This window comes from Corvus cornix, chromosome 3, assembly GCF_000738735.6.
Source record: "Corvus cornix cornix isolate S_Up_H32 chromosome 3, ASM73873v5, whole genome shotgun sequence".
NCBI lineage: Eukaryota > Metazoa > Chordata > Aves > Passeriformes > Corvidae > Corvus > Corvus cornix.
The window spans coordinates 27,880,491-27,905,023 of record NC_047056.1 but is presented as its reverse complement, the minus strand read 5'-3'; the positions used below and the strand labels follow the sequence as shown (position 1 = coordinate 27,905,023).

General features: G+C 42.0%; 2 long non-coding RNA genes across 3 annotated transcripts; one reads left to right on the top strand and one right to left on the bottom strand.

Moving 5' to 3' along the window:
* The first annotated feature begins 3,388 nt into the window (after positions 1-3,388).
* Positions 3,389-6,334, top strand: LOC120411789. 2 transcript variants are annotated; one of them, XR_005604311.1, is made up of 3 exons: positions 3,389-3,513; positions 5,673-5,739; positions 6,178-6,334. It is a non-coding gene; the product is annotated as an uncharacterized LOC120411789 (long non-coding RNA). The 2 variants fall into 2 exon arrangements; XR_005604310.1 differs by lacking the exon at positions 3,389-3,513 and adding an exon at positions 5,497-5,579.
* On the bottom strand, positions 5,639-23,448 carry LOC109143810. The gene is made up of 3 exons (XR_002044182.2): positions 23,384-23,448; positions 19,505-19,630; positions 5,639-5,957 (listed from the first exon to the last, which is right to left on the bottom strand). It is a non-coding gene; the product is annotated as an uncharacterized LOC109143810 (long non-coding RNA).
* Between the last annotated feature and the right edge of the window lie 1,085 nt (positions 23,449-24,533).

Below are 24,533 nucleotides of genomic sequence, written 5' to 3'. Positions count from 1 at the left end.
TGAAAATCATGATATAATCATCACCGTGTTCCTGACATCAGTTCAGAATTTGACTGGCTAATACTGGAACCCAGTTTTGCGTTCGTGGTCTCTCTCAACCTTCTGCTTGCTGGCCAATTTAAAATGCAAAGTTGTTTGAAATGACCACTCTGCCCCTAATCTAATATTTTCACATTGCCTACTGCTTCCTAGAAGAGATTTGATGGTACAGCTCTTCCTGCAGTTCTTTTAGCATAGGCTCACCTGGTGCCCACCAGCCTTTTGCAGATCTCTCATACCATTCCCACAGAGTGAAATAAACTACATTTACCAACCTCATTCTTTTGTCATTACAAATACATTATAAGTACATTTTTGCCCATATAATACCATGTCGTTTTTCAACACACCTTGTTGGATATTGCTATACTGATTAGAATTGGACAGGAAAACAATAACCAATTACAGCTATAGCAGGCCAGTAAAAAAATACAGTTCTACAGAAATTCATGTTTTGCAAAGTTTGGATGGTGGTGAAGTGTCTCGCTTTCACTTTTGGGGACTTTTTAGAATAAATTTCTTTCTTCCCTATGAAATGTTTGTTTTCATAAAGACATAAAAACTCCATAGGCAGACTCAAAAAAATTGTTTCTGCATTATGATCAACCCTAAACAATTATTTTCCAGGGGGTTGCAACATTCAGATTTATTACAGTGTGAAAAGAAAATGCATTCCCAACTCAGCATTCACACAAGATAGGTCTTATCCTCCAATAAGCTCTGTTGGTGGCAGATATTCTTGCTAAACTGGCACCATTCTGCTCAGAGCTGGTAGCAGCAGAAGTAGAGAGTGCAACAGTACCTTTCTGATGAGGGCAGAATAGCTGGTGCAATTGAGGTCTTTGGGTTGGATGGGACCTTTAAAGGTCATCTAGTCCAACCCCCTTGCAATGAACAGATAAATCTCTATCCAGATCAGGCTGTTCAGAGCCCTGTCCAAGCCAGCCTTGGATGTGTCCAGGGGTGTGGCCTCTACCATCTCTCTGGGCAACCTGCTCCAGTGTTTAATCCCCCTCATCATAAAAGAGACTTCTGCAGTGTTACAATTCTCCCCCAATATTCAAGCTGTTTAGACCAAAGGCTGCCAAAATTTAAGTTGCTAGCACCCAAAGTAGCTTCTGCTGCAGTGCTGAGCCTTTGCCACTTTCATGGGTTTGTGGCACCCTTTGGGACAGAGGCCATGGTGAAGGAGCTCAGGCAGATTCTTGTTCAGTTTTCCTGCAGTACTAAGTAACCTCAGAAACACTTGATGACTTTACTGCAGCCAGCTGTGACTGTGTAAACAGTTATCTAAAATACTGTGTCCTGAAATACCCACGTCTTGATCCAGGGAAACAGTCATATCCCGTTGCTGTGCAACACCATATAATCAAGGGAACTGCCCGGCAGGTGACAAGCATGGTGCCTTCTGGAGTCACATGGACCTAAACAGGCATCACTAGAAAGCAGTGGAGAAGTGGTTGTCAGCATTTCTACCCTTACTGACTCCTGCTGGGTAGCTGGTGCTCCAGGATGATCTCATGCCATCAGTCTTAACTGACCATGTTGGCATTGGACTTTATTGGCACCTATATGCTGGCAACTTTTATTTCCAAGAGCAATAGCAGCTGTTCAGCCAGAGCTGCAGACTAGTTGATGGCTCACCCTGCTGAAGCTGGATTCAGATCTCTCCTAACCTGTTCCTTCAAAAACTGAATGCCTGAAACCTTTGTATCAATCCTGCCATCTGCCTCATTTGTGTTCCGTGCCTTAGGAGAGAAATCCTTGTTCCCTTCTCCTCGCTTTGACAGTTTTTCTGGATGAAAGAACTCCAGGAAGAGTGGGACCAAGCAGAAGTCACTCGTGCTGCACGTGCAGCTGTTTGCATACTCCCTGCACCTGTTTACTCTCCCTATTTCTGGCCATAAAAAATCCTAGGAATTCTTCACTACAGGGTTTGATTTTTTTCATCAGCTATCTCCTGACAGCAGCCAAGATGGCAATCTGTCTATCCAGAGGGAAAAGAGAATTGGGCATGGTGCTTTTCTTTGTTCTGCTGTTCCCCAATCCATGGCCAGAGCTCTTTCTGAAGGTGTCCCCAGTTTCTGCTTTGATCTGGGCCACTGCGTGCAGGCTGCTGCTCGGGTTCTGCTCTGCGTCTTTCCATGTGACACAGTGACCTACATACCTGTCCTTGTCGGTAATGGGTCATATCCTGGCTTATCTGATCCACCCTTTTCAAGGGTGATAAAGAGAGATCTTTAATTATCTGGTGGTTTCCACCCACCAGTCCCCAAGTTAAATGTGGTGCTGTCCTCCATCCTTGTTTGTGTGTTTTTGAATAAGAACTAGCTAACCTAGAGGGTTTCCATCCAGGCATCTCTGAGGAGTCTTAAATCTTAATCCATCCACAATCTTAACTAATTGGATTTGTTTGTAGAAGAAAGGTGACTGTGGTTTGACTTTCTGCAGAACAGTTAACAAAAAAAAAAAAGAAAAAAAGAAAAAATAAAGAAAAAATAAAGAAAAAAAGAGGGGTTGAGTAAGGGATAGAAACAAATGACATTAATGAAGAAAAAGCAAACTGCATCACAGCTTACCCTGTTGCATGATAGGTATGGGCATTGCTTAAACTTGCAGTGGAGATTTTGCATGAATAAGAAAATCAGTGACCTACATGGTACTTAATATTCCTCCACCCTTGTAGGTTAGTTATGAAGGGAATAAGCAGCATTACTGCAACTTATGCCTTATTACTGCTTCTAGTACCATTGCTCCAGTAAAACTCGGAATGAAAAATGCTTCTTCTCTTGAGAATAGCCTGTAAGCACTATCTTATTTTTGCACGCAGCACTGATGAATTGGTAAACACAAATAAAAACATAAGTAGCCAGGGAAACCCAAACTCAAGAGGTTAAATAACTTTAAATAACTCATTTTAGACCTGAGAGTCAAAATCAGGATAACAATATATGTATCCACTGACGACTGAGGTACTGTGCCTATCATATTGCTGGTATACTGGCACTGCCTGCTGCTATCCCTGTGTCCTTGGCTCTGGGACATCTGCTACAGCTGCGTAAATTAGGTTCAGATGACCAAAAAGCCAGCTTTAGCCAAAGAAACTGCACCCCTGTGAGCACTCCAACAACTGCCTCAAATGCCACCACACCGAGAATGAAAAATAGTGCGTACAGCTCATTTAGCAAGGGCTGTAGCTCACATATGTTTTCTGTTTGTTGCCTCAGCCTCCCCCCGGCTGGAGGCAAGCGGCGGGCGCCCAGCTGTGCCCAGTTATGGTCAAAGACAAGGAGGGGCAGGTTGGAGTTTAAAAACGGAGCAAGAGGTCAGCTGTTTGCCTTGGCTTAGAGATAGGGCTCTGTTCCTGTGCTGTCTTTTGATTTTTACCAATCCTGAAGGTTGTGAGACTGATTTTTAGTTTATTCTACACTAATTCTGTACTGATGTTATGCCGCTGAATCTTGTTTCGTGAAGGTAAGGGAATTGTGAGCCCTGTTCCCTGTAACAGAAAAGGTCAGTCTGAGCTTGCTTCCTGCTGTCTCTGTTCTGCTCTTTGATGGATACCGGTGTCAGGCGCTGAGCCTCAGTGTGAACCAAACCCTGCTGAGCATCAGAGATCTACTTGAAACCATGAAATTCAGGAGAGGGTTATAGTGATATCATCTTTTTGAGCTGTTTTTAGGAGTCTTGAAGAGCACTGATCTTTAAATGGATTTTTATTCAATGCATTTAGGGTCTCTGTAATTGATGGTGTCTATGAATACCATTTAAGCTCACAATGGAATTTTTAACATGCTGTCTTTGGGAGGTGGTGAGCCAGCGTTGCTGCCTTGCTCCTGCAGCAGCGTCCCTTGGCTGTGGGGTGACCCTCTGGGTGGCATGTCCTTGCCACCAGGAACATGTGATTCTGGGGTTCCTTAGCATCCCCTCCCCCCTTGTTTTGGCAAAGTTGTTGTCCAAGGAGCATGCTGGGCAATTGAGGTACACAGGGCTACTCGGAAGGGCATCAGGGGATTTCTGTGCTCACAGGACAACTCCAAGTCATGGAGAAAACAACCCAGAGGGCAGCACAGGCAAATGGGACAAGTGCCTCCAAGCAAATAGTTGTGGGACGCACAAAACAGGATAGGGACAGGGAGGAAGAGGTAGAACTTCTCCCCATCCTCTGCAGCCCTTTCTCAGAGATCTTGATGTGTTTATTTATAATATTAATGCTCTTCTTGGGGAAGGAGGGGAAAACCATTTGATAAGAATCTGATTATATGTTTCTATATTTAAGAAGGGAAGCTTTCTGATGCTGAAGTAGGAAAAAAATAGTGGTTTACTGTATTAAATTTGGTAAGTACTTAGCATAATCTAGTGATTAAAGCAGTCTTTTCCTGGTACACTTGTAAATCATAAATTCCCACTGCAAAATGGCTCCTGTGGCATTTTGCCAATTAACCTTTGTGTGCTTTGATCTCGCTTTGACTCCAGAAGTTCAGGCTGTTCCCTGGCTTGTTTAGCTGTTGCTGTTAACAAAACTCTTGCCGCTTGAAATACGCAGTGCTTAGCATCCATGTATTTCTTAGCCTTCAGGTCTCTGAGCACATGCAATATTGATGCCTTGTGGATCATAGAAAAAGCCTGACTCATTAGTGAAGAGATATTAAATAAACATCCCCAAAGAAAGCAAACAAGCTTGGCCATTACGAAGACTATTTTTCAGCCTGAACTGTGCTAGCAGAGGCATAGGAAATGAGGGCTTAGTGAACTGGAGAGAGGAAAGAGGAATCATGCTATGTTCTTGGGGAGCCAATCTGTGTAACCCCTGCCTGCCTTGCAGACTGGCACCGCAGTCAGCACTGGGGTGCAGCTGGGAGGAGCAGGCACCCGCTCTGCCTCCTGTCCTGCCTTTCCCAGAGGTCAGATGCTGAGGATGGGGCTTGCACAAAGTCTTCCTGCCTGGTGTCTGGCAAGAAGCAGGCAGCAAGCACAGCCTTTCTGCAAAGCACTGCAACCACGATGGCTAATGTGTGCACAAGTCCATCCTCATTTCTCCTGGGTCTCATCCAAGTTCTGTCTTTTGCTTGCCCCTTTTCTTTTCTTCACCTCTCAAGAGTATAATGTATGATATTTACCTTTCTCCTTCCCTCCCGTAGGCAATTCTGAGGCCAAGGGCTGAAACCACAGTTAAGATAAAAATACTTGGAGGTAAAAAACTTACCGCAAGCATTAAGTACTCTTAAATAGGCTGGATATATGTTTTGCAAGCCACGTGATGTTTATTATTTATAACTAATGACTATCTGACAGTTTAGAAATATGAAAGACTATTTGCCCCCCATGTTCAGGGACTCTCAGTTCACGTGAGTCAGTCTCAGTCTGGAGTCTAAGAAAGGTCACTTTGCAATCTGTAAGCAGCTTTAAAGCCTGCACAGGCCTTAAAGCATCAGGCTTAGCCAGTGGGGAAAAAACTCTCCTGGAACAAGGTAGCTCTGACAGCAGAGAGCTAGAAAAGGGAAAGAGCTGATTGGAGCCAGCTTGTGCTCTTGATGCAGGTAGAGGAAAAAAAGCAGCTTTTCTAGAGGCAAAGTACACACGTCTGATTTGTCACTGCTTCAGCTAACAATTCTCACATTTATTTATTCCAGGGCCATCTTCATTTGACCAAATGGAAAATGTGACATTGCCTTATGGATACGTGAAACAGCCAAACCTGTGAGTAGTCCTAGCTCCGCAGAATCTTGTACTCTGTCCTGTCTCTATCATCGTGGCCTACGTATCCGTCCGTTCAGCCACCAGCACCTGTTTACTGCTGCTTTTCAGTGGACCCACATCAGCCAAAACATGCTACAGAAGCTCTTTAAATTTGGGGTTTCTTTCCATCCAAACCTCCAGTATCCACCCATGCAGAAAAGTGAGAGCCCAGATGTCTCCTGTAACACAGAAAATGTCAGAAACATGTTGAGATGTCTCTCAACACACATTAACTGCGTTTCCCTTCCCCATACTGAAAAATGCAAGCATTTCACTTTTGTAAAGAAGGTCCTGAAAACACAGTCCCTCTCCAAGACCTCCCCTCCCTGTGGAGGGTGTGGGCAGACACCCCTTTTGCAAACAATGGAAAAAGTTACTGTGTCTCCTGACTTTCCACAGGAGCAGCTCTCCACCTGCTCATGTCTGAATTTATAAAGGAAGCTTCCCCTTGCTCCATTTGGGTTGAGGCAGCAGGATTGTTTCCATGAGATGCTCAGCTGGAAGATGAGCCCCAGGCTATGGCTGGAGTGAATGGCATGTCATGGGGCAAGGCCAGAGGCAGGTGAGTCTCCTTGGATCAGCACTTGGATCCAGGGGTAAACAGCTTGTCCCTACTAGATCCCTTCAAGGGGAGTTTCCCCCCACGCTGCCTTGTACATATAAGATGATTTGGGACCAAACCCCACCTTGCCACCTTCCTCCTGGCTGCCCATCCTTCCTTTAAATGCCTTGCCTGGTTGCAAAGGAGGTGCAGCTGTCAGCATTGGACTGTGACTAATGTTCATTTTCTTGCACAATGGAATGCTCGGCTCTTTATTACCTAACTTCAGCCTTTCTGCCATCTTCTCTTTTTCCCATTTATTTCATATATCCATTGCAAATGATTAACTCTTAGAAGTAGGAATTGCTAGTCTGGTTTCCTCAGGAAACAGGGTGGTCATGTTCTGTACATCTTCAGATAACTGTTGAACACACCAGTTGATTTAATTTGGCTGCTGGAGATGGGCTCAAAGCTAATTGAATTTCTGCAAGTTTTGTGCAAGTAGGCAGCCAGCTGGAGCAGAGAGGAACCCTGAAGTCACATGCCAGAAAGAAAAGTAGCAGATAAAATGTATCTTAGTAGATACCAAAAAATTCATAAGGGAGGTACAGTAGTTAGGCATCAAAAAAAGTGCCTCAGTTTGTACCTCTGAATAACCATGAGAGACAAACCCGTAAGAAACCTGGACTCTTCTAGTGTTTATTAAGTTACTTCTAGGTTGTTTGCACTGCGATTAGGACAATAGTTTTAGATCCCTGAGAGGGATTTTTAACGTGTTACTATAGACCATGAAAAAAATAACTGTAATAATACTGATAAAGGCAGACAAAAGAAATCTAATCACCAAAGGTTCATCGGGCAACTGCAGGGCACAAAATCTCACCCCACAGTTCTGGGAGTTTTTTTGCCAGCAGCAGATTCTCAGCCCTCACCCACTCTATTCCCTTTCCATGGACAACCTTAAAATTAGCCAGATGATGTAAAGATGTGTAATCCCACAAGAAATGAGCTGGTTTGGAAACGGCAAGTGCTGGATCTGAACCTGGCTCCAGGTTTCCAGCTCCTGACTGCTTACACAGCAAAGGTGGTAAGTACAGTACTGAAATCAGGGTGATGTTTTGCATGGTGACATATGCCTGCCCAGAAGTGGACAAAAGGGAGGATTTAACCACAGATTGTCTATTTCTTTTCTGTAAAAAGGCATTTTTCCATTGTAAGGTGATTCCATAAAAAGTAAAAACGGATAAAAATGAAAAGGCTTGTGCAGCAGTTCAGCTGACAGGTTTCATGCAGTAGTGCCGTGTTACAGAGATAAACATCAGTGCTTAGCTTACAGATTGTCTCAACACCTGGAAGGCTGTTACAGAGACAGGTTTAATAATTAATTGCTGTTTCTCTGAGACAATGTATCCTGGATCTCTTAAGGGGCACGCTGCACACCAGGTAACAGGAGGAGTAGGCAAAAGAGACAAAAGCATTAGAAAAGATAAAAAGACTGAGATCAAATGACATTATTCCTCATGTCGGTAGAAATGGGGCTATACTCAGCTGATCCTGCATGGAGGTTGCCTAGAGGTGTTTTGATATACTTGAGGTCAAAATACTTGAATTCCAAAGTTGCTTTTAAGTAAATGACTCTCATACAGCTGGTGGCAGGAAAGAAGATGCAAGCAGATCAATTCCTTGATACTACTGTGTTGGGTTTATGTCATGTCTCCATGCACAGCTGGAGATATTGAAGAGTTATTTTATAATCAGAAAAATATGATATCTGGAGATGATGTTGAAAGGTCCCTACAGGATATGTTTTCTGTATGTACTATATATTTTGTCATCTGTGTTTAGCAGGACATTTTTCTGCGAGAGCTATAAACCTAACAAAATTGATGCTACAGTGAAGGGAAAAATAGGAAAAAACATCAATCTGCTGGGCTCCTTAACAACCCAAACCACAAACCTGGGCTGTATTCTGGCAGCAGAGGAGCACTAACACCAATTCTATCTGTGCCTCAGTTACTCCCCATGTCAGCTGCCATCACTTACTACTTGCTGGGGCCCTGTGTGTTATGACAGGGGCACTGAGAACAAAAGTAATGGCAGCTGATGGCGCAGAGCTGCACGTTCTGGGAGCAGTGCTGTTCTGCAAACTCCAGTACAGAGTGTAATCTCATCATACAAGCTTATTTGTCCAAATGTGTATGTTTACTGATGTGAACATTCTCATCTTAATGAAATTGATGAAATGAGGGAAATTATGAACCCATTTAAGATATCTACAAGGACAGGACTAACTGCTGATGCCTGCTGTGCTGGGTTTAGGCTGCCAGTGATCAGTGTGTCTTTTGTCATTGAGCAAATCCTGTTGACATCCTGGGCAAGATGCAAATCCTCTCTTTCCCCAGGTTTTTATTGCTGAGGAGGATCTTGATTTCAGTGAGTCAGATAGTGTTCTTTTGTTAACGTGTCAGCTCAGATGGCTTTGAAAAATATGTTTCCTTATGAATTGAAGCTGGCTCTCAAGCTTCTTTGTTAAGCACAGTACACAAATTGAAATACTAATCATGGATCTGTGTAGTTAAACTACTCGTGCAGATGGATCTGATGCTGTTGGTTGCATTTTCCCATTGCTGCTGCAAAAGGAAGGAACTCCTGAGCTGGAACAGGGGTTTAATAGAGGAAATTATTTGGGATTGCAATGGCCTCTCTAAGAGACGGTTGCTGAGGAAAAGCTCTGTTGGCAAGCTTCCTCTTGGTTTGTGTCCAGATCCTCAAAGTATAAGTCAACCTAAGCCAACTGAAGAGTACTTTTATACTACCTGAGCTTCTTACCCTGTGCTTTATAATAATTTCTGGTAGCTTTCATCTGTTAATGTGCAAAGAAAAACCATCCTAGGCTGAAGCACAGGATTTATCAAGCAAGTTTGTAAATCTCCATAAGACTTTTGGACTAATTAATTTTGCCTGGCGTAGGGATTTTAAAATATGTAATGGCAAGTTGTATGTGAAGAAGCAGTAAAAGCAAGATTGAAGTGTTTGTGGAGATGAGGGAGTCACTCTCTTGCTTTTGAAACGCAGCAAATAGGTCGTGTGACTTCACAATGTTTTAAGCAAGTTCTGGAACATGCAATTGTGAAAATTTGTAAAAATATAACCCCTTTCAATTTTGGTTCTCTCTCAATGAAAGATTTTTTTTCTATCTCTCCCTTAGCTAAAAGGGCTGGCACTCTTACTATCCACCACTGCTCCAGCACTAGTGATAACATTCAGCGTTTACTGAGTACTTTACATATTTCCTCTGTTGGAAAAAATATTAGCTCATTAAATCTTCCAGTATTTCTGTAATAAGATCAGTCATTAGAATTGTCTTTACTTTATGGGCAGGAATAAGGGAGAATGGAGAGTTTAAGTGACCTAACCATAGCAAATTAGCAGCAAAATTTGGATAGTTCTACTGATTTCTGTATATCCTCTAATGACTCATGAAAATTATATTCCTTACTCATTCAGCTGAATAGCTGAATAACCTTAAGCTTTCTCTTAAAAATAAACAGGACTAGTGTGGACTTGGGTCTAATAGGTAATGGGATTTCAAGTTCCTGGCACAGATTTTTTTTTCTTCAAAACTCTTAGACACTAACTGTGAGGCACTGGAAAAATGTTCAGGCTGTTGAGTTTTCATGTTTTACTTTGCTAACTCCTGAATGGAGTAGCAAATCCATTCAAGGACGAGTTACGGGTCTTTGCACATCAGTGCTTGTAAAGCACACCGTTCCTGATGGAGCAAGGGGGGAAGCTCAGTGGTGTGGCCACTTTCCCATGGAGTCACACTGTGTGTGTGCTATGCCGAGTGGTGCTAACAGTATGGGAAGGGCAGTATGGACTCCCTTGGTCCTGTAAAACCTACCCCTCTACACTGAGCCTCATGGATGGGAGGGCTTGGGACAAACCAGCTTTGTGTTCATTCACTGCCCTCACCATTCCAGAGGTGGTATGCCCATACCAGATCGTGGCTTCGTGTCATACGTTTCCTTGGGAGGCAGCTTTTGATAGGTGCCAGACTCAAAGCAAAGGCTGGATTGGATTTTCTGTGTTGTCACTCATCTGACTCAGCCACTGGCATGTGTCTCCCTTATCTAAATCACAGTTGCCCCGGGTGGGCTCTTCCTTGCATCCTGAAACCACTGCTAACTACATTAAACCAAAAAATGCTTCAAACTGTGGGAGCACTTCCAAATCAGTCCAACCTTTTCCAACTCCCCACCTTGATGTTTCTGTGAAACATGAACTTTTAAAGTTTGATTGCCACTCCAGGGCCATCTGTATTTCACATTGAGGCCTGTGCAGTGATTCACTTTTTACCTGGTTGGTACTGATAAGAAAGGACCCTCTTTAGAATTTGATTTCCTCTGTGGAGTTTTCTAGGAACTGGAGGTTGAGTGATTAATTTTATTGGTACAGTAAATTCTAAAGGAAAGACTATGTCATTCTTCAACAGTACTTCTTTCTGAGATGACAGCACAATAAATTGCAGGTGTACAGCAAATTCCTAAATGCAATCAGTTGACTCATTGTGCTGGGTGGATGGAATAAGAGCAGTGGTGAAGGGTTGGGTCACTGAAGTCATGTGGAAGCTTTACCACTGCCTTAAGTCAGCACTGAGTTATCTACTTTTGACGAACAGTCAAAATTAAAGCTCACACTGAAAACAGTTTCTTTTGTCAAAGGCAGCTACTCTGTGTGTTTTTGACAAAGAATTCTTCCAATCTACCATATTTTAAAAAGTTTGCCTTGCAGGATCAAGCCATTAATCTCTTAAGATTTTAATCTTTTTAAGTGATAGGACGAGGGAGAATGGCTTTAAACTGAAAGAGGGCAGATTTAGATTAGATTTTAGGAAGAAATTCTTTACAGTGAGGGTGGGCAGGCACTGGAACAGGCTTCCCAGAGATGGATGCCCAATCCTTGGAGTGTTCAAGGCCAGGCTGGATGAGGCTCTGAGCAACTTGGTCTAGTGGAAGGTGTCCTCCTGCCCATGGCAGGGGGGCTGGAACTCAATGATCTTTAAGGTCCCTCCCAAAGCAAATCATTCTGTGATTCAGACTAGAATAATCGTCAGTGTCTGAGGCTTCAAAGAAAAGAAAGGAAAAAGGTTTTAAAAAGACTGGAATCAGTAAACACATAATGTCCCACTGCATTTATCCCCTGTCATACATTGATTCATGGATATTAAGTCCAGCAGGGACTGTTACGATCATCTAAGCTGAACGTCTGCTTACATTGTATAATTTAACCTTTTTTCCTGCATCGGACTGAACAACCTGTGCTGCACAAGTATTTTTAGAAACACCATTAATCCTGATTTAATAATTTCACATCATCAAGAATTCTGCAAAAAAGCCCCAGCTTTGGAAAGCCATTCATGGGATTTTCCTAAATGTAACCTGGAGATAATGAGTGTGCCCAAGGTGATGCTAGAAGTTGTTAGCTAAGGCCAGGGAACAGAACCAGATGAGCACACTCCCAGCCCATGCCATCAGTATAAAAAATCCTTCCACTCCAGTGGCCATAGGGTGTTCTCAATCAAATTGAAATACACAATTTGTCTTTCTTATACCATTGGGTGTTAGTTTCATTAAATGCTCCTGTATGTGAGGCTTCACTGTGGAGTCTCTTACTGTTCTGGACTGTGTTCTAAGGTGAAAAGATGCTTTTTAGAGAACTGACAGCCAATGTAAGACTAGGGTTCAGAAAAGCTTGACTGGTTTTGTTGCCCTTTAAATGGCTGAACAATTAAGTAGCTGTGCTGCAGTCTTCTTTAACATCAGGCATTTTGGATGTGAGGAGGCAGGGGACACAGCTGCTGGCTTCTAGGCTTGATCCCCTAGTTTGTACTATTTATACTTTTGAATGAATTAACCATCATAAGGCGTGTTGAATGCAGGGCAGGTACTGATCAAAAAACAGAAATATATTGGTACTCTTTGTCTTACTCAAGCAGATTTCCACTGTTTCTTATGCCAATGCATCATAATTTAGCTCATTGGCTCTGCTTTCTAAACAAATGTAAACAAGCAGACACACTCCTCTTTGTCCTTTTAAGGGGATATAATGTGTGTTCTTAAGAATTTGGGCCACAGGTTTTGAATAGAAAATCTGCCTAGTGGCCTAGATATTCCTAAAGCTGCTAGCAAATATAAAGAGAGAGATGAATGACAGATGTTCAGATGCAGTTAGGAGGAATTGTTACGGGCATGAGAGTTGTTTGTGGCTGAGTGTGCTTCCCTGCTCACTCAACCCACTTGCAGTGTGCTCTCTGTAGGGTTTCATGGGGACTGAATGCGTTTACTCCGAAGTCCAAGTAACAAGTGTTACAGGGTGAAGGTCTTTGATACCAAAGCTAGTAAGAAAAGGAAGGGGGAAGGAAAGAAAGACAGGTGTATCAAAGTCTCCATGTATTTATTATAGTCCTAGCTTGAGAACCCTGAGCAGGAGCTTTCCCTAGCCCCTGCAGGTGAGATCTCCTTGACAAAGCTACAGAAGCGGCCATCATGTTATGGTTGTGTGCGCTTAGTTTCTCTCACACGGAGGCAGTTTTGGTGTCTAAAGGCAGGTATAGTATTTTAGTAATTTAACAAAACCAAAAAAACCAAACCAACCAACCAAAAAAACCCTGCAAACAAACAAAAACCCAGCCAACCAAAAAAACCCCCCAAAACCCCAAACAACTTAACTCATGATTTTACTAATTTAATTATTGGTCAAAAGTCTTTGTCCAAAGCACCAGCTGAGACACTCATTTTAAACCTCAAATCTTTTTCCCACTTACAGGTTTGAGACTAGACTAGCCTACCATCTTTTGTATATGGGCAAGGTTCTTTAATTAATTTTTTAACCTCACTGTTTGCAACATTGAAATACATATTATTTCTTTATGCCAGCTTTATCTTCTAGTAGTGATACCGTTATAGTATTTTCACAGTCTTTGAGTGTTTGCTGCAGAGAAACCTATTCTGAACCATTTTTTTTCTCCTTCTAGGCTTCTTTATGGTTACTTACTAGGTAAATCAGAAGAGAAAAAACCTTTCCTATACTTAACAGGCTTTGAGAAGCCATAAATTTAGACTCACCTCAAGCTTTCAGTGTACTGGGAGTGAGGACTCATATGGACAAGGGACTTTGAGCCACAAATTTCCTTTTCCTGGATTAATAGTGATAGTAACACAGATATTGCTATTCAAAAAACAAACATTCTTAAAAGTAAGCCATCATAGGGAATGCATGTATGTCTATAAAATAACACTAAATCAGTCACATCAGGCTGTATACTTTTTTTTTCAGAGACTGCCTCCAGACAGTATAAAGAAATCACTGCATTTATCTGATTAAAATTCTCTCCAGGAGCAAGTAATTTATTGTATTGTAAATCTGGCCAACTACCAGCAGTGAAAGCCCGGGCTTAGAGGAGCCCAGATTTCCAAAGGACTCAAAAGCTGAGCTGGCATGCTAGTTCTGACTAGGGTGTTTGCCTTCCTTGGAATTAGACCATAGGATCAAATTTTATCATTGTTTCATCTGATGAAGCAATATATAGCACAAAGATTGTGAAGCAAGTATGTTTAGTAATTCAACAAGCTGCAAATGTATTGTAGGATTTGATCCAAAGCCTGCTGTAGTCCATGGAGAGGAATGGTTTCTCAAACACAGCTTGAATGAGAGAGAGGGAGTAGTAAAAATAGTGGAGAACTTCAGTAAAAGAAGAGCAAAGCAAAAAAGCAGAATAAAGTCATGTGCTAATCAGCACTATGTCACAGCTCTCTCTCTTTAATCCCAATGTACAGTGGATACTATTTATATTATTTTTCATGTATTTTCTGTGACAAGGCCACAGATAGGACCTTGCCTGTTTCTGGAAGAGAAGGCCTCTGCACTAAGAGCTTGGGCAGCTGCCTGTAAGGTTCTCCTGTCCACATCAAACCTTGAAAGAAAGACCTACCTACTACTTTCCCCTACCTCAGACTACCCTTGATAGGCAAATGGTGATGCCTTTGCCTCTCCTCAAGCCTGCCCCTGTCAGTCTCCTCCCAGGATTGTAGGCTCTTCATTTGTCTGCTGTTGTGCCATAAAACCTTTCTTTTGTCCTCTTCTCATTCAGGATTCAGTCATGGCTCAGAAACAGAGACAGCCAACCTCTTTCTGTAGGAGTTCAGAACTAATCTTAACATAATCTGTTGGCACCAAAAAAATAACTTTCTTGAATGAGACTGAATAAAAATTAATGGGAATGCTTATCTGATAAAGTACCTTTTTTGTTTATGGAATTATTCTTCAAGTCTTTGCAAGTTCTCAATTTGCCCTTCTTTCAAGCTGAAATTCAACCCAGGTCAAATAACTTTAACCTCCATTACAATCACCAAACTTTTACGTCACTGGACTTTTTTTTCTTGGAGCCAAAGTTGGTTCTGTGTTTCAGTGAATTTTATTTGCAGCTCCAGTCAAAAGCACCAAATCTTCTTCAAGCACACAAAACATATATTTGGTCCACTGAGAAGCCAGAGTCACTAATGGTTATGGAATTGCTCATTGACAAGATGGGTGTTTGCAAGAGAAAATGCTGTTGGGAAAAGCAACATGTTACTTGAGTAAATCCCTCTTCAGGAGTCTGGGCTGCTAAGCCCCTGCAGAAGTAGGGTACTCAGCAACAGAAAAGCTTTTGGGATGCTATGTGTGATCTGCCCCTTTGACATCTGAGTCAGCAGATCAATAGGTCCCTGTGCCTCTCCCCCAGAGTAACGTTTCTTTGCTGAAAAAAGAACCAAGCAAATGCTGAGAAACTGCATAGCTCTGTGGCTGGGATGAGATGCTTTGGGGTTTTATTTTTTGTCTTGTGTGTTGAAGGTTCTAGGCAGGTGAGAAGGTATGTGGCACCCCATAAACATGAAATGGCAGAGATGGAAAAGAGACATTAGAGGATCTCATTTAGGAATACCAAAGGGTAAACATGGTGCTGTTTTACCAGGCTGGCCTGTGCTGCTCAGGTTGACAACAGTGCAGGCCGTGAGACATGGCCCCCATGTCAGGTCTGTCTCCACCTCATGTTCTCCATGGGGAGATGCAAATCTTCCTCTTGCCCAGGCTCTCTCCCCAGCTTGTCTGGGTGCCCTACAGCACTGAAAACACACCCACAGCTCCGTGGGTGTGCGTGCCTCAGAGGCGTGCTACAAATGGGGAGTTTGGCCAGCGGCCTCATTCACGTGGGTTTGGTGTCCCCTCCTCTTGCCCACACTGGAGCAGAGCTGAGCCACTGGGGCATTACGGCTCACATCCAGAAAGCCAGGGCAGGGAAACATGGGGTTTGTATTCATGTTTGGAGGAGTTTGGGGTTTTTTCATCTGTTTGTTAAAACATTCAGTAAACATTCATAAAGCTCATATTCTCAAAATTATTTATCATTACTTTTTATTAATTATAGTAACCCCTGTTGCTTTGTCATATGGGAAGTAAACAACTGCTTTGACTAACTAAATACTCAAATCAGGTTGGAGATGGTCTTAGTTCATCTCATTAATCACACCAGCTATTTATTGCTGTTCGTGTGATGTGAAGGAGCAGAAATGGCTGTTCTTAAGCATGAGACTGCACCTGTGCTGCTTCCTTCAAGACAGTTAAAAAAGGTGTTCTGCCCATGTATTGAAATATGTAATGACAGGTGTACTTTTTATTAGGTTGGAGTTTAGAGTTCTTAGATTTTAATACCACTAATACCTGGTGTATCATTTGTTGGGGACACATATCATCCACCAGAAGCAGAATGGGTTATGTGATTTATAGAGGCAAATTAAAAGTTTGCAGTAAAATGGGAATTCTGAGTGTACTGTAGTATGTCCTGTTCTTATCTATCAAATGTTGAAAAGGACAGAAATATCAGAATTTGAGACTGGATTAATGAATGCACACACAGAAAAAAAAGAAAAGGAAAAAACCCCACCCCACTTTGAAAGTACTTTCCCAGCAAAAATACCATAAGGCACTATAAAAATCTAAACCCATGTGTTTTACTCAAATGTGCTGTAAAATTAGTGAAATCTGGTATAGCAAGAGGGTGGAAAAAATCCAATGCATTGGATATTGATTGATTGCAAGTGATTTGAGAAACATATTTTGTACCTTTAAAAGATGGGAGAATTAATCTACAGTAGACATATATAAAAAGTGTATGTAATGCTCACAAAAAATCTGCTGGCTTCCATCAACGTATATAAACCCTGTTGGGCCAGCTCCTCAGCAGCACAGGCGATGGTAATCACTCTGAAATCAATGACCCAAATGGACAATTTGCACTGCCTACAGGTCTGCCTGTCCTCATTTTTCATACAATAAGTGCAGAAAGGGCAATGGTAAGACTACTTGCCATGCAGGGCAATTGCTTATCTACCCCAATCAGAAGGGATTATTCCCAGATCAGAGTCAGATGATTAATCTGTGCACATTGTTCAATCCAGGGTCTTTGTATTGTGGTCAGCAGCCCATGAAAAATCTGAGTGGGATGGAACACCACGTCTTCTCCTCTTGTCTGCCAGGTAGTAACAACTTTCTGTCACCACTCACCTGGTCCTGATTCACACAGTGGCCTGGAGCTAAAAGATACATAACCACTAATGAATCTTCTTTGGAATTGTGTAGTTCCCACTTCTACACTTGAATTACACATTTAAGGCTATTTCCCAAAATTACACAGTATTCTTTGAAGATGAAAGTTTCTGCTTTTCACAGGCATAATTTTTTATGTCCTCTCTTGGAAAATTGCAGGTGGATTATGTAACTGTTTGGGTGTTTATTATTATCTGTACTGGGAAATCAATTGGTGCTGCAGAGGATAACAGTAAACACTTAGAGCAAAGAGGAGATGACACTCTCCTGTGGTGATACAGATGACAATGATAGATGATAAATAGATGGTCAGAGAAAACCCTACTGTTAGCCTGGCAGGATTGACCTTAAACAGCTATGTAGGCTCGTATGTGTTTGCTTTCAGCTAGCCACCAAAGCAAAAGTAATGGGTGCAATTCACATGGAGGCTGTGTGCCAGCAACAAAATTGCATTTGCTTTTGTTTGTGTTTAGAAAAAATGCTCTTGGGTCTGTTTGCTTGAGTAGTGAAGCAAGAATTTCATTATTTCAGTGTGAGGCTCTGGCCTGAAGTGGAATATCAGCCAGTAGTCCTTCACTGTTTTTGCAGGCAAAAAACAATGAAAAGTATATCCAAGTGTTTGACTTTCTCATGGTCCTCTGAAAACCTCAGTCACTGTGTCTATTTAGTATCCCATGACTGAAAGCATGTGCCAGTGCTCTACTGCACTCCTGGTTCCTGGTTCAGCCTTTCAGTTCGTCCTTTCCGTAGCTTTAAGTGCTGGTGGCAGGGATCTCTCCAAGGATTATCATCACATAAAGTCCTACAGAGGTCACAGTGACACAACAGACTCTCTTTGCCAGACGCAGTACGAATGCATCATGAGCCACAATACCTGCCTGGGATGAGGAACAAACCCTCTCTGTGGCAAGCAGGAAAGCCCCAGTGCTTTCTGTAAGAAAGATACAATGCCTGGTTTAATTCCAGCTTGGCTATTTACGTTGTCCAGTCACATTTGCCAGTGGAATCACCAGGATATAGCATTGTGCATTTCCTGCTTTGACTGTTGCTTAACAAACTGTTCCCTGGTCACACTGTTAGCTGGTACTTACAGCACGGTCACGGGCATTCTCGTGCCTGGGAAATAAGCAGGGCTGGTTGATCTGGTCCACATCACACTGCAGAATTAATTGCACCTCAGAGAAAAACTAGGTTTCTCTTTTACTTAGTGTAAGCCTAAATCTACCTCCTCTGAATGCAGTAACAAACTGTGATTGATTCCAGGGCAAATCTGGCTCCAGTCCTTCATTAGCAGATGGACTTTGGGTATCAGTGAGTGAAACTTGCACTGCACGTGTAAGATAGTATTGATTTTCAATGGGGCCTAATAAATAAGTTTCTGTGACTTCTTCAGGACTAGCCTTGCCAATTATAAAAACTTGTCATTGTTTTCTGAAGGGCAGCATTAGCATTGTTGGGGAAAGCTAGCAGCATTCATGTGAAAGAAAAGTAATTAAAATGTGGTAGACTATTAGAAATGCAAGACCAAATTACTGTCCACGGGGGAAATGAATCTGAGTGTGCCTAATGACATCCTTTAGAAAGTGATATTCAGCTAAGAAGATTTATTGTCATTTGTATTGATAATCTGCTATATTAATGCTTGAAAATAGTTTCACTTAGGCGATGAAAAAATTTTAGGGGGTCTGCATTTAAAGAGTCAGAGGAGTATCAAAGTGACAGACATTTCTTTCCCATTGGGATCTCAGATAGGCTTAGAGTTGATGGTATCAAAAAAATGGAAAATAAACATGAAAGCCTAAAAGGAAGAACGCTTAACACACCTAATTGAGATGACAACCAAAGTAATGGATGTCAGAATAAATATGTTATAATGCTAGTGAAAAATAAACTGGAATAAAGCAGATTTCACTCCGGCCCTATTAAAATTTAATATAGTTTAAAGCAAGCCAAACAGTCCCTGTCCAACCACAGCTATGAAAAAGTCAAATTAGATTATACCACTCTGCATATATGGTTAGCTCATATAGTGCTGAGTGGGATTTAACTTAATCTCTGATGACTGTTCATTTGTGGTCAGCACGTTCTAACAACTTTACCTTGATTTTCCATAACTGTATTTAAAGCATAGTAACATCTGGCTGGGTAGACAAGGCTCCAGTTTGTGCTTGAAGGTTTTGTGTTTTGTAGGGTGGTTTTTATAACATAACTGCTTCAACAAAAGCCCTTACACAGACACAAATACACCAGAAAAAAAAAAAAAAAAAAAAATGTAAAAAAAAAAAAAAAAAAAAAAGTGGTGGTTTTGATGTTATGGCTTATATCACTTGCCAGACTGGAATGCATCTTATAGGCAAAAAGCCTCTAATTATGTAGGAGGAGTTTACTGGCAGAACTCTACCAGCATGACAAAACTTTCAAGCGTAAATGCGAGCTAAGTGCTTATTTAAACCAGCGTGTCTTCTAACCACTTAACAATGTATAATTTGTTTTCCGAAACCTCCCCTTCCCCAGCCACACGGTGGGTCTGACTCTCACCCAGTTCAAGTCAGCACAAGGATGCCAGCCTTGTGGAGGGAGGATCAGGCCTGATCCTTTAGAGAAGGACTGCATTAATGGGATTCCCCCACCAGCAGAGAGTGGTGTGATGAGACAAGCAACACCCTGGGAAGTACAAAAACATGCGAAAAATTAGTCCTGCCTGTCCTACTCCTACTTACTTGCACATTTATATGACTTTTCACTCTCTCCTGCATAACTCATGCCAGCTCTAACTTCCTCACTAATCGGTGCATGGGTGCAGGTGGGACAAAAGGGATTTAAGAGAAGATGTTATGGGACACCAGGCAGGCTGCGTCCTGCACGGAGCAGGTTCTCCCTCGCCCCATACAGCTGCTGGCTCTGGCTGCCTTACCCAGCTGCAGGAGACTGTTTCCTTGTCTGTGGATGGGCTGCTGTGGCTACACTGCGTCTGTGTGATGCTCTGTGAGGAAGCCTTACCAGCTCGGGTTGTTGATATCTTGGCTCATTCTTCCAATTCACAGAGCAGGTGTGCCCAGGAAGGCTAGGCAGGAGGTCAAATTTAAAGAGTTACAGCAACTGAGCAGTACTCTACCTGCCTGTTGTACTTCTGACTGTTGACATCACTAATTTAAATAAGTTCTGCCTGTACCCTTTCCACTCTTCCCCTATCCAAAAAGAATCAACATCAACTCAGACATGAAAACACCTATTTTGTACTTCTTCTTGCATTTGGGTTGAAAAGGGCAAAAGAAAAAAAAATAAGAGAGAGAGAAAACTGTAAGATTGCATTCCAGAAATATTTTGAAAATCCACAGGCTTAATGAGAGAAAAGAACTAAATGCATGAATGTTGTCACTGACAAGCCATCTGGAGCATGCAAGTGAAAAATACTTTCAAAATCTTGAAAGTAAATGATCGTGCAAAGGCACGGATAGTCGGCACTTGAGGCAAGAGGTGTTTAATTAGAATGGGAAAAGTCTTTGTTCTAAGTAATTAAAGGCAAAATTCCAGAGTAGATGAGAGAAATCCAAACTCCTTAAACATTTGACAGTTTTAAAGAGGAATCTGCAAGGGTTCAGGCATAAACCCACACAAGGAGAGGCAGAGGAGGAGGCCAGACTGCTAAGGCAGCTCTACTGAGACATTGCAAGGGCTGAGAAGTCAGTCCCTGTCCATGTAGGGTGATTCAAAGCACTCAAGTCAGGCATACAGGCATTCCCAGCAACCACAGAGTAGAATAAGCAGCCTCCAAAGGGTGATGAAAAATCCCACGTGCTCATCAGTGAGCTGCCTTGAATTAGTCAGGCACCTCAGCTTCGGTCCTTGCTCTCAGAGCTGTTAATGGATTTTATATTAGATGGCATCTACTTGACGCAGGACACAAATAATCCTGGCATCAGGGACAAGCAATACAGCCAAAGGAATGATGAGTTCAAGGAGCCTCATGAAACAAAGGAGTTGGAGTATCAGTACTGCCTGTGCTGGACCACCCCTGGATGTTCTGAAATGACTGCAAGCACGTGGGGGATGTCACAAATCTGAGATTCACCAACCAAAGCCTTCATTTGGAGGCTGGTAGGACAACTACAGGCATTAAGATTTTGGAATTTGGCATGGCCAGAAGGAACTGTCTAAGGAGTGAGGCACCCCCATAATTTTGGAAGTCTAATTAAAAAGATGTACATACTACAGTGACTGCTTAACATGACAAGAGGTTTTATATAACATGGTCCAATTTCCTAAGTGAAAAAAACAAACCCTGGAAAAATCCTCATTGTGCTGTGAGCTGAAAATGTTCTTTTTTCTTTTTCATTTGCTCTGGGCACACTAAAGTTAGGTATTGGTAGTATAATCTTTTGATTTCAATTGTTTCCAATAAAATCCACACTTTGCAACAAGTTTAGCTGAATGAATGTAATGACTAAGCTTTGAATAATTTGGGTTCTATTACATTCTTAATAGCATTTTCCAGTTTAGTGCTTTTTCCCTTCTCTGTAATGGTTGCCATTATAAGTTTATAAGCAGATTTCCCAGGAAGAGGATTTCTTATCATCCAGAGCTTTCCTATGGAGACACTCATCAATATTAGCAACCATTTTTTGAATTATACTTATGACACAATTATACAGCTACCAAGTGCCTGGCATTTCGCCTCATTACCAAGATCACTCATGTTTACTGAATTTTATTTTATTGAATTTATGGATATAAGAGAGGACACTGTCAAAAACTATTTTTTCTCAGTGTTGGCCAAGACAAAAGCTTTAAGATTCTATTCCAACTTCTGACCAGCATGTGTGAACAGACTCATCATTTGCTTTGAAGCCTAAACCATTTTCTAGCTACATATTTTAAAAGGGCTTTCCAGAAGTGAAAGTGTGATTACCTAGGACTATGTAGTGCAAGCTAATCATCTAAAGCAGGTACCAAATGGTAAGAAAAATACACAGATGGTTACCAGGAATCTTTCCTTCCTGGTGGAAGAGTTAATTTATACACTAGCAAAGAGAAAGTCATCTCACTGCCCTTGGAAGAAAAAAGACAAATGTTGAGTCTTATCAAAGTACTGCAGCGTGTTTCTGACTCTCAGGAAGGAGTTAAAACTACCCAGTGGTGGCTGAAAGCCTGTTATTAAGATCCCAGCCAATTACAGTTTACTCTGATCAGAAAGTGCTTTTATTTTAAAGGATGAGTACATGAGATTTTAACTCTGTCACACTAACTTTTCTGGTCATTTAATTGGAAAAAAGTTGCTCAAGAAAGTAATTAATTTTTGTGATTCTTGGGGACAATCCCAAAGAAGAAGCTCAGCTTTGAATGAGGGACTTGCACGGCTTAGCTCTGAAACTCAGCTTGTGCAGTGTTGTTTACAGAGCACCAAACTCTGCGAGGACCACACCTCGCACAGGTGCCACAACTGCCTGCACTGCAGTACACAGCTAACATCTACAGTGCACAAACAGAAGTGTCCTACCCAGCCCTGCGGTGTTAAACACAGCCAAAGTTCTTGGGGAAAAGTAATAGCTTTTTGCTGGTTTGTTGTTTACAGTGTTAGTTTGGTTTGGCTTGGGGTTTTTTGCTAAGTGTCACTGCTCTCTCTTTTTTTCTCTCTCTCTATGTATCTCAATGCTTTCCTGTTGCCTCAGACTAAGTGTTTTGGTTTCTGAGGCCTCATTCAATGACACAACTGCCTCTGTCCCAGGTACAAACTTTTTTTGGGATCCCTACAGGGGCAGAGGGCTGCAATGCTTGTCACACTTCTGGCTTTGGACTTTACACAAAATGCAGCTCTGTCCTTTTTTCTTTTACCCCTGTGAAAGTCACAGAAGTGTTTGCAAGAAAATGTTTTCTCTTCCACTTGTGATAGAGACTTAGTAGATCAGTTGAAATTGCCTGGATATTCTAAACTTATAAGCATCATCCCACCAGAGATGTGTTCTTGAATGTTAAATTTAGGCTAATTGGAGGCATATCCTTTAATTTAGCAAGCTGAGGTTACTAATACAGATCAAGAGCTAAAAATTAACAGTGGAGCTGATGTATGCTAAATGCCTAAGTGATATCTTAACCTATAATTATACAAGTTCTGTTAATAGTGAATAATTCAAATCTTCAGGGATTTCAATAGTCTAATGGGCTGTAGTTATTTCCAATTTACATTATGGTTGCTAGGTTTCATTAAAATGAGCAAAAGGCTGCATAGCGTAGCAGAAGAAAATTGGTGTTTGAAGTTATCACCCAGAAATCAAAACATGAAATTTAAATTAGAAGGTGTCCAAGCAACACAATGACACCAAAGCCAAGCACTGGTAATGAAAGTAGGAAGACAGGGAGTTTGCAGGGATTATTAAAGGAAGACAGCACTACTAGCAACACACTCCGTAACAGCAATACCTTAAATTCCACTCTACTGTATGTAACGAGTCCAAAACGTATTACAAACCTCCACTAAGCCTTGCTACATTCTTCTGAATTATTTAAATTTTGTTATCACTGATTTGCAGGTGGCAGGCTGAGGCACGATAAGGCACATGGCTTATCTGGAGTCATGGGATGACTCAGTAGGATGTGAGAGCCGCAGCTGGGGGCTGTAGCCTCCCTGCTAGCCCACTGATGGTACAGCCACCCCACACCATCGCTCTGGGGGACAGCTCAGCCAGCCCCCTCCACCAGCAGCCACTGCCAGTTTCAGCCTCATACCACAGTCTCCAGTCTTCAGCCGGGCTGAGACATGTGTCTTTGGGAGGTGTGCTATACACCAGATCACCCAGAGCAACATGGGTTAAAGCTACTGCTTTCCAGAGAGCCAGAGGGAGTTGTTATTCATCTGGATCACTGCAGGCACCTGACTTTCAGTGCAATCCCACAGACACATCAGCACGGTGGCAAGGGTGGCAAATCACAGTGGGGAGGGAGAGCAGGAGCTTGGAATGACCACCTGCAGCCAGTGCTGCCACCAGGGAAAGCACAGTGTGGCCACCACGGCCATGTGTGTGTCTGCAGACCTGGGACACGCTTTTGGGAGACCATGGTGTACAACCCCCAAACACAAATGACAGCTATGGCCTCCTCTGAATCAAGCCCATCCAGGCTTTGAGAGTAAGACCAGGTTTTGCTGACTCAAGGCCTAAACCTGTCAGTGTGACTCACTGCTGTGGTCTCCCCATCTCCTGTTCTTCTGAGCCGTACTGTATGCAAGTGAACTATTTTTGGAACAACAGGGTTAAATTAGGTTACTTAATAGATAATAAAAATGCTGCATAATTTAATAGGAATGAGAAGTGTTTGTTACAATTGGGTAGAAGTCAAGCTGTCTGATATATTTTGATATCTAAATTTTACTTTAAATTTCTTTTTAGTTCTTCTGGAGTGTACTTTAAATATAGAGTGTCTCTGCTTCTTATGAGCAGATTAACGACTAAAATAAGTGTTCTTTCCTACCTAAAGATTAGCTATTTCCTTAATGTTTAGTTAGTTGTTCACACTGCTTTTTCAAAATTCAACCTCAAATTCCCCATTTGTATATAATTTCAGTTTCTGAACC